The sequence below is a fragment of the Mesoplodon bidens genome (assembly GCF_964165515.1).
Source record: "Mesoplodon bidens genome assembly, chromosome: 4".
Classification (NCBI taxonomy): domain Eukaryota; kingdom Metazoa; phylum Chordata; class Mammalia; order Artiodactyla; family Ziphiidae; genus Mesoplodon; species Mesoplodon bidens.
Genome location: NC_138160.1, coordinates 127048201 through 127065359, shown reverse-complemented (window position 1 = coordinate 127065359; position 17159 = coordinate 127048201). Strand labels below are relative to the sequence as shown.

Here is a 17159-nt window from a genome sequence, read left to right as displayed (position 1 = left end):
ACTTAGAATGAGCAAAAATCCAAGGAATCAGGAGTCCTGGATTCTATTCATACTCTGTTGCTTCCTAGCTAATTCACTCAATTTCAACAAGCATCAAATTCCTCATATGTAAGATAAGATTAAACTAGACAAACAAAACCCCTCCCAACTCCAGGAGCCGGTGATTCTGGGACTGCCCCTAACACAGCAGAAAGGAGAAGACTCTTGGATTCTAGTCCTGGACCTGCCACAAACTACTTCTATGAACTTGAATCACCTTTTAAATTCTTCCTTCTCCCACCTATAAAGTGAGGGGATCAGATTTCACTGGTGGGTCACATATCCCTTTATGAATTTTATTTAAAAAATCTATTAACCTTCTCCACAAAAAGCAATAACCAAAAAAACTACTTAATTTTACATGCAATTTCAGAGGAAGAATAAAACAACCCTTCTCCCTCTCCCTCTCCCATAAGTATTAAGGAGCAGAGGTTAATTCACTTTTGTATCAGATGTATGTTTTGTTTGTTTTTAAAATAAGCTTTAGTGAGGGAGGAAGAAGAGAAAGGAGGAGGAACGGAGTGGGGGAAATAACATAAAAGTCAGATGAGCGAACTTCTGCCCAGAGGTTTGTTTTATTTTGCAGATCAGGTTAAGAGGGAACTATGTGAAAACAGTGTCCTTTAAATAGCATTATCAATTATCTCTGGTAAAATTCGGAAAACTTATCTGGATTCAAAGTGAGAGAACTGTAGAGTTCAGAGCTTAATCATGCTGAAGTGATGCAAAGAATTGCTGTCGCAAATCTGTCAATCTCTGGATTAAACAGTGTTTGCTCCCTTTTATGCACCAATGCTTTTTCTTTATTATAATCTGTTACTATCAAAAGTTTCTAAAGTGGACCCCATGCTTCCATTTTCTTACAGAGTTGCAATAAAAGTGTAACCTTTCCTTGATGACCTGAGGTTATCATTTGAGTATACATTATATTCTGCAATATAGTCTCAGGGACTCCTGAGCTATATGGAGTTCCTGGGGTTCCTTTGCTTCAGCAGCATATGGGAGCAAACTACAAGGCTAAGTGAATTCTTTTATTTCTTGTGTGTGTGTGTGTGTGAGTGTGTGTGTGTGTGTTTTCTGGTCTCTTCTTCCCTCACTAAAAGGTTATGCACTGTGACTTCTGAGAGGTGTCAGCATGCTTGCTTCTCCCTGCACTCCACCCAAACACACACACACACATACACACCTCTAATTTGCTGCTTCTAATCAGCTATGGCCTGGGAAACCAATAAGTTTTTAGAATTCTGTGTGGATTAATATCAACAGGCAGTTAGTAGTATGGACTTAAGGAATTCTGCAAAGAGTAGGTACATGAGCTACAGTTCACTGAATTTGTTTTTAAAGAAATTTAATACACATGATCAAACAGAAACCAAATCAGCCTACAAGAAATCCTAGTTTGCAGAAGATAAAATCTTTCCAACCTGACCCAGCCACCTTTCCAGTCTCATCTTTCACTTCTTATCACTTGCTCACTCCAGCCACACCAGTATCCCAGTTTATCCATTTGTTTAACATTCATCTTTTATTCCTAGTAAGCTATTAAATCTGGCTAGAATGTCCTTCCCTTCCTTTTTTTTTTTTTTGGCCTGGAAAACCACTATTCTGCCTTCAAAATCTAGTTAAACTTTAAGTCCTCTGAAAAAACGTCTCCTATTAAACTCCTCTTCTGAGCTCCCTGTGAGACTTAACTAACATTAGCTTCTCACATAGCAACTTGGATAGTATTATATTGATCATGTCTCTGCCAGGAAAAGGAAGAGAATCTCAATCTCCTGCCACTGGGTGATAACAAATCACACGTCTGATGTGTGAATATCCATCAGTCTTTCCATTATTCCATACGCGCCCAGTAGCTGCAAGGCTGCTAAGAACCATTTCACGCTCCTATTTTTGCCACCACAGCACTCAGTGATCTCAGCAACAAGCCTGTAACCCTGGCAAAAATGCAATCATACTTTACTCCAATAGGAACACATAACAATTAGCTACCCTGAGGCATTCAAATATGTTGACAAGGCTATAAACCAGTACAGACCAATCCAACCATGGATTAATTCTCCAGCTATGTTATTTAGCACATGCTTCACCTTTTACACCCTTACCTTTGACAACTCTAACCGTACACGGACACCACGTTCTTGATTTCATCCTCTAAGTAAAAATCTTTCTTGGCCCTTCCCCCTTCTTTTCCTTCAGCAAATCCACACCACTTAATAATTTCCACCCTCATCTCATGATTCCACCTTTTATTGCTCCTTATTTTGCAATACTGTGGTTTTGTGTGAATCAGATTTAGTAGCTCCAGTGCACAACATACACTTGAAATTTTAAACCAACAGATTGCACCTTAAATATCACTTAGTTTATATAAAGTTCCCTTGTTTAGAACTCACAAAAATATTTACTCACAGATATGACATTATACAACATTATAGAGAGGTTAAGTCTCCAGCAAGCCCACAAAGATCCATTTAACCTACTATGCATTAACACTACTGCCAAAGGGCCTAAATTAAGAGGACTACAACAGAAATTTAGGTGAAATTGTAACATAGTTCCCATATCACATCTAGAATTGAAAACTTGGTCACAGAGCTACTTATTTGGCAGCAGGTGGAGTAGTGACTCCCCTACTACAAGGCTTCGGTGGGAAAGGGACTTGTGGAGATGAACGCTGGGGTAAAGGATAAGACTGCCACCTTCCATCTAGGGGCTTTAACAGTTCAGGACCCATAGCTGGGGGAAATTCCTCAGTCCTCTCCAGTCCAAGTAGGTGCCCCTGGCAATATTAAGGAGATAAAAGGCTCATTCAAGGACTCAATTATTTTCCCTCACCACCATTCAAACTCTACTTAAAAAAACAAACACCAACAAAAAAAACCCACACAACTGTTTCAACTAAAGCTGGCTTCATCATCACTTAAGTGAAATACATGACTGGACTAGGCTGAGAGCATTTCATCCCAGGCACTGAGTACAGAGGCCTGGTATCCCTGTTTGAAAAGAAAACACCATGAAAGACAGAGACCTAGTGATGACGGAGTCTCTCTTATATGTGCATGCTCTCTCTCAGTTGCTTGTCTTTTAGTGGGATGAGGGATAAAAGCAGGTGAGAATAGAAAACTGCCATGACTAGTCTTCTATGTCTTGGTTTCTTCCTACCCCTATCTCCAAAATATCACCACTCACCACTTGAAAAACTCAATAAGGTAGAGAAGGTCCAAAGCAGCAACAAGTAGAAAGAGGAAAAGAGGGAAATTCCAGTTATCAACAGTAGATAAAGGTGACACATAGGAACGGGCCTAGCAGAGGAGTTATGGAGGGTAAGGGAGAGGTGAGTATAAATAACAAGTGGGTATAAGTATGCAGAGACTATATTTTGCAGCACTAGGTGTTATTTTTTAGGGTTAGCAAGTCCTGGAGGCTGAAATTCTAAACCTCAAAGAAATATCATTTTGAATCCCAGAAAGTTAAAAGGTGAAGAGTCCTTCACAGACTTAAAGAGTCACACAGTTCTTAATCTTTTGTGGGTCACAAACCCATCTGAGGCTATGATGAAAGTTGTACATCCCCCCAAGACACAAACAAAACACACCCAGACTCATATAATTTCAGGGGCTTCACAGAGACATGGAAGCTCATCCAGAGGACCCTATCCAAGGCTGGTCCCTCAATTTTTAGATGGACAAACAGAACCAGAGGGTATAAGTCACTTGCCAAGGGCATATATTAAGTGTCAGAGTTCAGGCTGGGATTCAGATTTCTCAGCCTACACTATACAACCTGTCATCAAGTCAATCCTTTGCACCTCGGCTGGCTGCCTACATTCCAGAGCTATGCCCCAGTGCTTAGAAATGCACTTCTCGATGCTCTGATAGAACTGCTGCTGACCACACCCTCCTTCACAAATTAGAGCTTGTGGTCCCTCTAATTTGGCTCACACACAGCTGTAGGCTGCCTACAGCAGCCCTGGATCTCCTACAGTCATCCTGTGGCTGGCTGTTTAGCAGACCTTAGCCAAAGGAAGCATCACTTTTGTCCTAGTGGCCCACGTATGTTCTAAGTAGTAAGCCTGAATTGTTTCTGAGCATTCTTTAAAATTGAGAAACTCAACAAGGTAAGGAAGGTCCTTCTCATTAACACGTAGGTGTGCTCCTCTCCTTGCAACCTGCCAGTTCAAATCTCCTCCTATCCCAAACTAGACTACACTATCCTCTACTAAGTTAATTCATTCTGGTTGCTCCCAGATTTATCCCTATCTTTTAAACCTTAACCCTCCAGGCTACTTCTACCTCTTGTTGAGGAGAACCAACATTTCCTTGCTTGCAAAAATCATTTTCCTTTTTATTCTCTACTTTCATTATAGAGGTTTTAACATGTATTGTACACAATTCTGACAATCGTTGATACCTATAAAAGTCCTATATAAACCTACTCTTTTACTCCCTAAATGCATAACTTAGAAATCTCCTTATACCTGTTCCATCTTGTCAACATCCTCTTTCATCCCTGTCTTACTCTACTAATTACTCTCTTACTCAGATCACACTGGACCCTCCAAGGTACGTGTTTGCCTCTTACTAACATACTTTATAGGGCAGCGATAAACCGACTTACCTTACAACTAACGAGAAAACTTAGGGACCTCTTCTTTTATGAAACTTTCACAATGCTGAATCAATTTCCCCATTCTGTATCTAATTAACAGCAATTTTTAAAAAAGGAGTTTCTCCAGAGAATTGTTATTTTCTGTCTAGTCATCAGTCCATCCAACCAACCCCTCACTTGACTATTTTTTTATTGCCTATTAGGTGCTAGGTGGTGACAAAGTCTTTCCTCCCATGAAGCTTACAGTCTCACAGTGGAGACAGATTCTACCAACGGTTTCTGACAACTTAGCCACTTCAATTACTATAACAAATTCCCTTTCATTAACCTCACCAAAAATATCTCTCTCCCATTTAAAACTTCCCAATGTCTTCAATCATCCTATCTGGTCAAGGGCTCCCCTGCCCTTCAGGTTTCTAACACCCTTCTTTAGTTTCTATTGGCTTCAGCTTGCTCATATCAATGTAATATTGCATGTCAATTTGACACCATTCCTCATCATAGATCTTCTATGTCTACTTCCTAGAACAGCCTCTCTTGCCTAAAGAAATGCCGCACCACAACCACCAAGCTGCTCAGATAAAAAACAAATAAGAAAACAGAATTATAGTACTGAAAATGTCCAGGAGTCATCCAGTCCAATCTTTCATTTTCCAAGATAAGGAAAGTAAGAACCAGAGAGGTAAGCTGCCTTGCCCAGTCACAAACCCAGAAAGTATCAATACCAGTGCTGAAACAAGGATCCATGTCTTTAACTCTAGTTCAAGTCCAATTTTATTTCACTATGTCACTTTTCCTTACTGTAATCTAACTTTTCCTTCTTCTCCTATTGTGTATCTTTTTTTAACTAAAGTGTGTACTTCCAGGCACACAGTCATTTAAACAAACACACAAAAGTCTATATTCTTTACCCAAAGAGGACAGAAGAATCACAGCATCACAAATTTTAAAGAGAAAGAGCCTTAGTGATAACCTAGACCAGTAATTGTCAAAAAAAGTTTAAAATTACAAGCACAGATTTTTCAATCTATATGGCTACATAATATGTACTCTCCACACCTCACCTCTTCCCTCCCCCAGAAAATCATGGCTTTATGGACCCATTATTTTATTCTTCATTCGTGCAGACTATGGGAAAGGGGATTAAGAACCTGTGACCTAATCTAACTTATTCGTTTGTCAGATGAGAAATCTCCAGTCCAGAAAAAGGAAGGTAAACCAGCAATTTATTATCAGTTTTAAGATAAAAAACAAAGGTTTCCTATGTTTCACATTTGCGTGTTTTACACTGCTGGTATAGGTTTCTAAAACAAAGTCTTCAGGACAGAGCTTTCCACTACACAGGAAACATAGGAACCTTATGAAGTGCCAGATGCCCTTGGCCGATTTGGCGTCTGGAAAGAAACATGGTAGACACCTCTGATAAGTCATCTCCTGGCTACACAAAATGCAGGGAAGAGATGCTTTTCTGGCCTGTCTCTAAGGTAAGACTCCTTGAAAGGGAGTTGAGAACCTGATTTTAGAGCTAGGAGGCGGATCAGAAGCATCCAACACCTTCGTTTTACAGACACATAAACCGTGCCACAGAGAGGGTAACGGACCTGGGCAAGGTCAGAGAGTGAGTCGGTGGACGAGGTAAGTCTAGAACTCCGGGCTCCCGATCCCTTAGCTGGCCGCCTCTCAAAGATGTATTCACTGCGTCCTGCTCAGAACATCTCCTCAGTAAGCTGACTACAGGCCTTAACTCACCGGCTTAAACACTGACTTAACGTTAAAAACGTGGAACTTCTGACACCCAGAGTGGGATGGGGTCCCAGAAGTTGGCCAGGCCAAAAGTCCCCATTTTGTTGAGAAAATCAAGACTCAGAGAGGGTTCCGTATCCTGGGATCTTGGACCAGATACAGGCAAGGTGGCAAACCCTGACACCAGGGCCTAGAAGGCCAAGAACCACAAACCCAATCCCGGCTCTTCGGGGAGCTCTAGGCCCGAAAGGGGCCGAAGACCAAGAGCCCGAGCGGTCGGGGGCCGCAGAGCCCCATCCAGCCGCCTCCACCCGCCGCACGCACCCCGGGCTCTGCAGTCCGCCGCCCGCCCCCGGACCACCCGGCCGCCGCCTCACCTACGCCAGCCCTCCGTTTGTTGTAGTGGTGGAGGGAGGGAGAAACGCAACAGACACTTCCCGCGGCCCCCACCGCCAGGGCGCTTCCGCTTCCGCCGCCCCTCGGGCACTTCCGGAGTGTTGGTATCCCGGTCTAGGCCCGCTCCCCATGCCCATGCTGGGTGTGGGGCGCGGGCGTCCAGGCCCGGCAGCCATGTTAAGCGTGGCGTTTGGGAGCGGGCTGGGGGCGCGTCCTTCATTCACGTGACAGCGGCGCCACGCCCAAAGCGTCTAGCGTCGGACGCCGGATAAATGCTCGTGATTCTGTGGTTTGCTTTTTGTTGCCTTTGGGTGAGCTTTGGGTCTTGGCGTTTCTCTATTGTAAAGTAGCGAGCTAGGTTCCAGTAGAGATATTTCCAGAATTCGTTCACCTGAAAACAGAAAATCCTTTTCTTCGGGGGGGGGGCAGTTAAAGATGTCAATGTTATATCAGCCCTTCCCTACTTTTGGGGCATTGTCTCTACACGTAATTTACAATATTTTATAGTTTCCAAGGGGTTTTCACGTCATTGTCTCATTGAAAACTCCCTGACACCGTGACGTATGGGCAGGAGTCAATTTAACCCTTTTTTTTTTCTTATAAAAATTATCTTCAGAGAGGATATGGACTGAAAAAAAATGCACAACCTGGAAGTTGAGAATTATGTTTTATTCAGCGCACTTGCTGAGGACTTGAGCCCGGGAGACAGCCTCTCAGATATCTCCGAGGGACTGTTCTGAAGAGGTAAGGGAGGAACCAAGATATGTAGGAGATTTTGCAAAAGAAAACAAAAACAAAACGCAAAACAAAAACAGGTAGTCGAACATGAAAATATTACTGCTGATTAAAGAAAAAACAGACATGTCAAGTTAGTGACTTTAGCTCCTTTTTATGTATGAGAAGATGTGAGAATCTGGGTTTATTGAAATCATTCCTTTGATATGTACCATAAGTGTCTCGGGTCTGTAATCCTGTTTTTCTCCATCCTGAATCCCCTTAGGGTGCACCTTCAGGGACAGCTGCAGTGATTGATGGCTTGACGGCCACACCATTCTTTGTTTACTGAAATGGCAGGCAGCATTCGATGTCTACATAGGTAATTTCTCAGTGTCACACAGCTAGACAGAAACCCAGATTTTTACCCTCCAAATCCCGGGTTCTTAACCCCTAAGTACAGGTAACCCTTGCATATCTCTGGGATTAGGGGCCAAAAATTCACTTATAACTTTACAGTAGGCCCTCCGTATTGCAGTCCACATCTGCAGGTTCAACCAACCGTAGAGTACTCCCTCTGTGACCTTGAGATGTCAGCTCTAAGCCTTGGGTTTGTTAGGTAAAAATGGACATCATTGCGGTACCTGCATAGCAAACCACTGCAGAATTTAGTGGCTAACACAAATACTTTGTTAGGATTCTGTGAGTTGATTGGGCTCAGCTGGGCAGTTCTAGATTGGGGTTTCATGCATTCGAAGTTCGATGTCAGCTGAGACTTTAGTTAACTTTGGGCTCCAATGGAAGTTATATTGTAGGCAATTTAAGCTGTAAGCCCTCTAGGGACTCAGCTAGAACTATCCACCAGAGTGCCTACATATGGTCTTCTCCCTGTGGTTTGGATCTCTCAGGGAAAATCTCTGAGTTCTGATAGGGAACACTTGGAAATAGAGCAGAAAGTGAGCTGTTCCAAGCCGTACAGGAGGAAGCTTAAGGACAAGACTTCATATGATCTAGCCTTGGGAGTAGAAGTTACTTCTGTCACATTTTGTTGATCAAGGAATCTCCCCAGATTCAAGGGGAGATAAGGAAGATTCCTCCTCTTAATTGAACGAGTAGCAAAGAATTTATGGCCATCTTTAATTTACCACGCTATCTCATTTGTTTGTTTTTAACTGTTTGTTCTTGGAGGGATGTATGTAGATTTTATTAGCACATGCATCAAAAAGGAAGGCTGGCAGCCCCACCACTACAGTCTTGAGTCTGTACATGCATGATTCTTTACATGATTTCTTTTTAATTGTGGTAAAATACACATAACACAGTTTACCATTTTAACCAATTTTATGTGCACAGTGGCATTAAGTACCTCATTGGCATTAAGAATGTTTACATTGTTGTGCAACCGCCCTGCCATCCACCTCCAGAATTTTTTCATCTTCCCTAATTGAAACTCTATGCCTGCTAAGTAACAACCCCCACCTGCCCACCACAGCGCCTGGCAACCACCGTTCTACTCCCTGTACCTCATATAAGTGGACTCGTACAATATTTGTCCCTGTTTGTTTGGCTTTTTTCACTTAGCATAATGTTTTTAAGGTTCATCCATGCTGTAGCATGTGTCAGGCTTTTCTTTTTAAGGCTGAATAATATTGCATTGTATGCGTGTATTATATTTTGTTTGTTCGTTCATCCATCAGTGGACATTTGGGTTGCTTCCCAAACGTCTGTTGTGAATAGACATTTGTGAATAATGCTTCAGGTAATATTAGTGTGCAGATATCTCTTCTAGATCCACCTTTACATTCTTCTGGATATATACCCCAAAGTGGGATTGCTAGATCATATGGTAATTTTTAATTCTTCCGTAGCAGTTGCACCATTTTACAATCTCACCAACAGTGCAAGGATGCCAATTTCTCTGTCACCTTTCTCTCATTTGTGTTTTGTGAGGTAATATTTGTAATCCACTTAAAGAGTGCCCGGCACACAGCAAATAGTCCACAAAGGTTAGCTGTTACTGTTTGACTCTTCAGAAGCCTGTTTTTCTTCCTTCTTCTCAGCAGTGTTTGAAGTTGCAAGGGCTGAATACTTAGCATGTGATATTCTTAGCATGAAGTTCACTTTCAAAAGCATCATAAATTTTCCCAAGTTACATAAGGAAATGCTGTAAAAGGATGTTGTACGTAGGTATGTGCACAGGGAATCGAAGTTTCAAAACCAAACACAAGGTGGTAGATTAGGCACGCTCACACACGCACACACACAAAAGGAAAAAAGAAAAGAAAAAGCTGCTTAGGAGGCTTTTATAAACATGAGGTCGGAGTGAGCATAAAGGAACAAGGCCCTTGTTTATCATTTTTAATTTGGACCATACTGTTCAAGATCAAGGTTATGTCACGAGAAAGTGAAAAGATTTAGAATGAAACTTCAGAAACTCAAAAAGCTTTCTTTTAAATAATTAGCCTTGGTACTTCCCTGGAGGTTGAATGGTTAAGACTCTGTGCTTCCACTGCAGGGGGCACGGGTTCCATCCCTGGTCGGAGAACTAAGATCCCGTGTGCTGCGTGGTGCGGCAGAAAAAAATAACAAATAAATAAATAGGCTTACTGTGTTTTCCCTGTCACTGCATCTAGTGCTGATCTTTTAGCCTGATCTCTAGAGGTGTGAGAGTAAATAAGTTATTATATTTTTAGAAAAAAAGTTGTTTGAAATGCCAAGAGCTATTTACCATCAGCCAACGTTTACTAAGAGACTACATGGGACCTGGGAATATGTTAGACAGGGCTGCAGAGATGACTAGGAAACAGTCTCTGCTCCTAGGCAATCTGGGAGACATCATCTACAAGAACACTTAAGTGAAATCTGGGAAATCCTGGCACAGTGGAATGTCAGAATGCCCAAGCAGCACAGAAGACACTGAGTGAGTCCAGGCTCTATGCAGCTACACTTGAAATAGTAATTACAAACACCCTGTTCAGCTCATTTTTCCTTCCCCCATGAGCTTCTCTGTCACTACTTCTTAATTGTGTCTCTGTATCATCATCCTGGCTCTAGTGTCTCTCTTGCAAATTCTTATTGTTTTGTTTTGTATTTTTTTAATCACAGTGTCTCTCTACCAACCCTTTTAAATACATGATTATATTTAATCCCTATAAACTCTGTAAGTATTGCTTGCCCCATCTTACAGGTAATGTAACTCAGGTTCAGAGAGGTTAATTATTTTGCTAAAGCTCACACAGCCAGTAAGTAAAGAGAATCATTGTGAAATTTTCCCTGTCTTGCTTCAAAACCCATATGCCTCCTGTGCAATCTTGTAATTTTTCCTCCAACTAACAATCTGATTAATCTTCCTAAAGCACACTGGGTAATGTGTCAATGGCTCATTTTTTCTTCAACATTAAACCTTGAAGTATACCTTTTTAACTTGTTAATCAGACTTCCAAGGCCCAGTATTCATTGGTTGCAGCCTACCATTTCAATCTCATTTTGCTTCACAAACATCATGTCCTATGTGCACACAGGACTCACTGTTTCCCCTCATACACCCTGTGACTCTCCTGACCTTGCCTAAATGAGCAAGTTGCCCCCGCTAAAAGTAGAAGGTGAATCAACCTCATCCAGCTGTTACAAGGAAAGAAATGGAAAGTGCTGGTGAACTGGGCCCTGCTAGGTGAGCCCAATGCTGAGATGGAAACTGATCTTCCTTAAATTCCAAAAGTAGCAGGTAGAAAGCAGTTGTAGTTTTCAAAAGCTTGTTGCGTTTTGAGCCTGACATGGTTCATTAATTCATTCAACAAATATTTTTGGGGCGAGGCATTGGACTAGGTGCAAGGGAACAATTATGATAAGTGGATATGTTTCTACCTGCAGTTTGGTAAAGGGAGACAATCAAATAAACATCCAGGTGAAACAGTTTCTCAAACATAAACGGGGGGGTGGGCACACAGTTAAGTTTAGTTGAATGAAGGGATCGAGGAAAGGATAAATACACTCAGTTTTTGCTTTTCAGCACTTCAGTTGTTTAACAAAATACCTTCACAAGTAAATGTTACAACTCTATTCAATTAAACATAAATATGGCAAATGACAACTTTTCAAAATGCCAATAACATTTACAGTCTTAATAAAATTTTTATTCTCAAAATTCTAAATTTAAATCAATAATTAAAAATTTCAAGTTGGAATCATAAGATTCATCCATCATATTCTTTACTATGCTACATTTTCTTAAAATATAAATATTTTAAATTACAATTATTTGTAGACTGTTTCTTAACCCAAACTACAATATAGATGTGATTTATTCCTCATTTCTGTGCTTATGTTTAATCTTTTGGAGGTTATAAGACACTTACTTAAAAAAATTCAATTCCCTGTACTGGGGGATTGCAGTTGCATATTGATGGGGGGGTGGCTAAGCCCCATGATTTCCCTTCTTCCCACCCCCAACCCTTTTCCTTTTGGCTCTTGAACTATGAGAACACCTTCCTGGGGTGGTAGCAGCCATTATATCGTCATGTAGATGGAGTCTATGGGAGATGATGAAACCAGCATGTAATGAAATTCATAGACTAGCAGAGGGCAGAGGTGGAGAGTAAGACTCCTGGCATTGCTTAAGACTGGGGATACTTCGGTGCTTGAATTAAGACCCACCGTGGATCCTCCTAATTGCATGAACCCACACAATTCTTGTTTGACCTAAGTTTCAGTTAGATTTCATCACTCTTAACCAGAATAGTCCTAATATATTTCCTATGCTGTGTTAGCCATTAATCTCCTCTATTATCCCAAACGTTCAGAAAACGTTTGTTACCCTGAATAGCCTTGAAAGTGCTTGAGGAGTGAAGGAAGATGGGGAGAGTCTAACCTGCACCAAAGTGGTGGAGAATGAGGTGTCAGTATTAAAAGGTGAAATGAGGGGCTGATGGAGAGCTCTGCACAATTAGGCATACGGAGCAAGAAGTAACCATGAGAACATAAATGCCCTGGGGTCCTCTGAATTTGGGAGGACACCAGACTGCCCATGGTTTTTGGGCCAGGATGTTAAATGATTTTGTATGGGTACGAAAGTGTATTTTCCAGAAGCTTTAGCTTCTGGGTGACATTTCCTTGCCTTCTACCAAGATAGTAAAGTGTTTCAGCTCCTGGGAGTACCATAACTTATTATGATACAAATAGGTTAAATAGTTAAGTGTGGTAAAGGCAGAAAAATAGCAGGGGATTGAGCTCTGGGCAGGCCTGAGGACAACCTCAGATTCAGAGGAGGGAAAAATGGCATCCAGAAAGGGTAGTGTCAATGCATGTTGTTTTTGCTTGACTTCTTTCATTTCTCCTGGCAATAGTGCCTCAATATTCCTTTGGGGAACAGTTCTTTATCCTCTTCTAGTCCACGTAGCAGGGCTGCCTCACCCCTGGCTCCTGCAATGCCTTGTAAATCAGTCCATTTCAATTTCAGTAATAGTTAAGCATGCTTGTAGCACTAAAGACTGATTCAGCAGTCTTATCCCAACTAGTCTAATAAGCATCAAATCTTTTGTTTTGAGAAAGGAAAGTTCTCTTCTACTGAAGTTGTAACTCTAGAACTGCCAGTGTCTACCACTGCGATGGGAACGGGATGGGGTGGTCAAAGCCTGAGAATGAAGACAACCTCGAGGAGAGCATGGATGGATCCAAAACATGGAGAGAGAAAGATTCTGGCAACATTTTTTGAGACTCCGTATCTAGCCATGCCTGAATTTAGAGATTCCTCTGGACTTTTCAAATACAGATACCATGGAAATCCTCCCTGCCTCCCCTACTTCGCTTCACATCCCCCCACCCCCCTTTTAAAAAATTCAGTCACTGAGTTGGATTTTCTTTGGGGTGTTATTCTTCCAAAGAAGTTCAATATGCTACATGTAGTTTCCCCACTAGAGGGTGTAGCTCACTCACTGTACCAGGAGCAAGCCTTGAGAGAGGTGATGCTGGCAGGCAGGCATTTGTTGTTAGACCTGTTGGGACAGTGCAGGTCCCAGCCACAGAGGTCACATTGCGGATAGGGCCCTTGTCTTAGAAGACCTGGGAGATCAGTCATGTTACCAAGTCCAAGCTCATACTGCTCACTGCATGACAGGCCAAAAAATCAAGAGATGAGGTGTTGGGGCAAGGAATAGCAACTTTATTTGGGAAGCCAGGAGACCTAGAAGATGGTGGACTAGTGTCCCAAAGAACCATCTTACCCAAGTTAGAATTCAGGCTTCTTTTATACGAAAAGAGGAGGGAGTGTGACTGGTTGTTGCAAACTTCTTGGTGCCAGAATCCTTTGTGCTTCCATCTGTCCACATAGGTCAGGTCACAATGTTCCTGTAAACTTCTAACCAGCCAATGTTATTCTCTGTTCTGCAACTTTTTATTTCTATACAAATGAAAACTCTTATACCTGTAAAGGTCAAGCTTGGAAGGCAGAGCCTTGAGAATGGGCTATCATGTACATTTCAAGTTTTTTCTTCTCTGTTACAGTCAGATGACCAAGGCAAGGAAATGGAATAGGACCAGGGTACCAGGTGAAAACTTCATCTCAAGAACAATGAAGCTTCCTTAGTCGTGAACAGAAAAAGGTAAGGGCAGGAATGGCAGATAGATTTTGTCATCCATGCCAAATCTGATAGACACAGCATGCTTGGATTGCTATGTTGAGAAAGATTTTTGAAACCATATTCAGCTCAGTGGAGTATACTGACATTGTTTATTGATATCTGGTGTGGGCATGGGGAGAAGCAGGAGGGTTGGATGTGATAGATGCTTTCCATCTATGGGTAAGATGTTTCTCAGTAGGAGTACTATTGGCATTTTGGATGAGTCCCTTCTTTACTATGTGGGACTGTCCAGTGCATTGCAGGGCCTTCATCCACTGAATGCTAGTAGTACCACTCCAGTCACTGTGACAAGCAAAAATCAAATCCCAACATATTTTTAAATGCCTCTTACGAGAACAGTACCGCTCTACTTGAAAATCGTTAGATTTGTCTAAGAGTGACTTGACTTGGACTCACCTGAGAATTGATCTAGATCTTCTTAAGTTCTTCAAGACTAACAGGAAAAAGTGAGGATTTTTCTTTTAGAACCTGAGAACAGACTTGTTACCAGTAGTGGATAGGAATTGAAAATGGAGATGGGAATGAAGAGTCTCTAGTAAAGGGAAGAAGATGCTTATAAGGACAGGAAGTCAGGCAGAACCTGACAGCAGGTGATTAATATGTCATCCCTGGTTGGGGAAAGGGTAGAGGGAGCCTCAGCTGTTAGGGAAGGGGTATCCCATTAAACATCAGTGTTATTTGGGGTACCCCCATTCCACCTTAGCGTTCCATTGTCTTTAGGTGTTTCCTTAGGTCAGGAGTGTTGTCTTTATATGACAGTTCTCAGGGAGCTGCCCCCTACTTTGTACCTCTGAATCCACTGAATATTATCACCCACATTAAATTATTTTTGGAACAAGTTAGCATATAAGCCAATGAATGAATAAATAAATGAATAAACTATTCCCTACCCCTTAATTTAAGAGTTCAAGTATCACCTATTTTCATATTCTTTATACTCCTGTCAATGCGCCTGCAGAGAGAAGTGCAAAAAGAGGGTTTGAACAACAGGCATGGTATTGTTGCCACTTTCAAGTTTTGCATTTGTCAAAGACCACGAGGAGCACTTTAGTTGGACAAATTGGGTTTATTATTCATCACCACGAGGGAGAACACGCATGGAAGCCATAGGGTATCTCAGTAAAAGGATACTAGGAAGGATTTACTGTAGGATTTGGGATTATTAGGTTGATTTAAGGAAATTTTAAGGAAGACTGGCTTTGCCCTGGATTGGATGCTTTTAGGAAGTGAGAGTAATTCTATGATTTGGTATCTTAAAAAGTCTTATATAGAAGGTGGGAAGAATAGCCACAGGCTAAAGTTGTAATTGGTAAAGAAGCAACAGTCACTCATATTAGCCTAGATAGGGGATGTTTGGTTGTTTGGATAATGATTATGTTTTGCCTGTGTTCAGTCGTAATTATGGAGTAATATTGTCTTTGTCTTGATTCATCATGGTTGCAGAGCAGCTTTGTTGGATGTTCATGTTTTGTGAAATTGCTTATGTTAAACAGGAGAACATCAAGGCCTAGCTGTGAGTAGAAGGCCAAACTATAGCAATGCCACGGTCAGCTCCTGGATGTCATGGGTTGCTTTTCTCTTTCTCATATTTTATTATATTTTTTAATCACGTTTTCTTGCTCCCTCACTGGATTGTAAACTGCACAAGGGTACAGACTTATTTTGATTACCATTGAGGACTCAGAATCTAGCCAAGTCTCTCAGTTTCTTAAGTCCTTAAAGAATATTTACTGAATAAACGAATGAATTGTCCAGTTTGCTTACCAGACTGTGAGTTGCTTAAACTCAGGGGTCACTTCCTACTCAGCTCTGTATTTCTAGAAACAAACACAATTCTGGTGCATCTCATTAAATATATCTTGAGTTAAAGAGGAGCTTTCCATAGGATAAGATTTATTGATTTTTTAAAAATAAGAAAATATAATGAATTCCACTTTTTGAAGGAAAGATGATGCTTGATTCAAATCGGTTCACTCATGACGAACAAAGGCAAATCACTTCACATTCAAGATTTTTTGGCCTTCTGACATTTTCCACTGTGTTGAATTGTAAGAGTGAGGTGCAGAGCTCTAAGAGAAATTGATATAAATATTTAGTGACAATTTGTATGAAATACAACCTTTCTTCCTTCTACTCTGGCTGTACTATTATAGGGATTTTAAGCAAACACAGGTCTTGATTTGTAAACTCTTAACTTACAAATAACCCGGAACTACAAAGATTTGCCTCTCCCCTCAATACTCCCTTCACTCTGGAGACCCCTCTACTTTGTAATCATGGTGAAATATTATTAGAGCTTTTACCAAATGTATAAACTTGTATGTGAAGTAGGGGAAAGGGAAAACAATGACTCCCTGAAGAACCATGGGAAAATCTTTTAACTTTTCTGAACCGGAATTTTCTTATTTGTAAAATCACCATAATTATGGTCAATTTGGGTACCTACTGAGATAGGCTCTTTGAGGCTTATAGTGAAAGTGCTCTATGAACTACAAACAGGGAGGATTCATATTGTGGGGTGGCAAAGAGCATAATGGTCAAGAAAAAGATAAATACAGCAGTGAGGAAAACGTAAGTGAAAATATTTGTCTTCAGCAGAAATGTAATAACAACAGCAAGCCAATTACGACATTTTGTGATAAATTATAGTCAGTGGACTTTTGTTATTGCATTTTTCTTGAAAAAGTGGTCCATTAAAAAAAAAGTAACAGTAGCCACATAGGAAATAAAAAACATTGTTCATCTTCTGTAAATACTTCCTATTTGACTTGGGCAAAGCAATTAACTTTGGAGTCTTTTCTTATTATGTGTAAAAAGGGAATAATCCCATCCCTGCCTACCATGCAGTATTGGTATGGGTTTCATAGGTGCCCTGTTTAGGAAAATACTTTCTAAACTCTAGCAGGCTGTTAATTATATACCTGTATTACTTATAGTAATAGCCTGAGAGTAATAGTATCTTATTCTTTTTTTTTTCCACTTTACCTGCACCTAGCACAGTGCCTGGAACTTACTAGGTGT

The 17159-nt window shown here is 41.0% G+C and overlaps 1 protein-coding gene and 1 long non-coding RNA gene across 8 annotated transcripts in view; one reads left to right on the top strand and one right to left on the bottom strand.

Moving 5' to 3' along the window:
- Positions 1-6858, bottom strand: part of FBXO38 (F-box protein 38) — a 53836-nt gene extending 46978 nt beyond the window's left edge. For 6 of the 7 annotated variants that reach the window (XM_081232489.1, XM_081232492.1, XM_081232493.1 and 3 more), the window contains exon 1: positions 6771-6858. The gene's annotated coding sequence lies outside the window, so the exon portion shown is untranslated. Of the gene's footprint in view, positions 1-6251; positions 6636-6770 lie in introns of those variants that run through there. The other variant, XM_081232490.1, reaches the window with a different exon arrangement.
- A 554-nt stretch (positions 6859-7412) lies between these two features.
- LOC308615312 overlaps positions 7413-17159 on the top strand; it is a 168791-nt gene continuing 159044 nt past the window's right edge. The window contains exons 1-2 of the long non-coding RNA XR_014015504.1: positions 7413-7533; positions 14002-14099. This is a non-coding gene — a long non-coding RNA (uncharacterized lncRNA). The remainder of the gene's footprint in view (positions 7534-14001; positions 14100-17159) is intronic.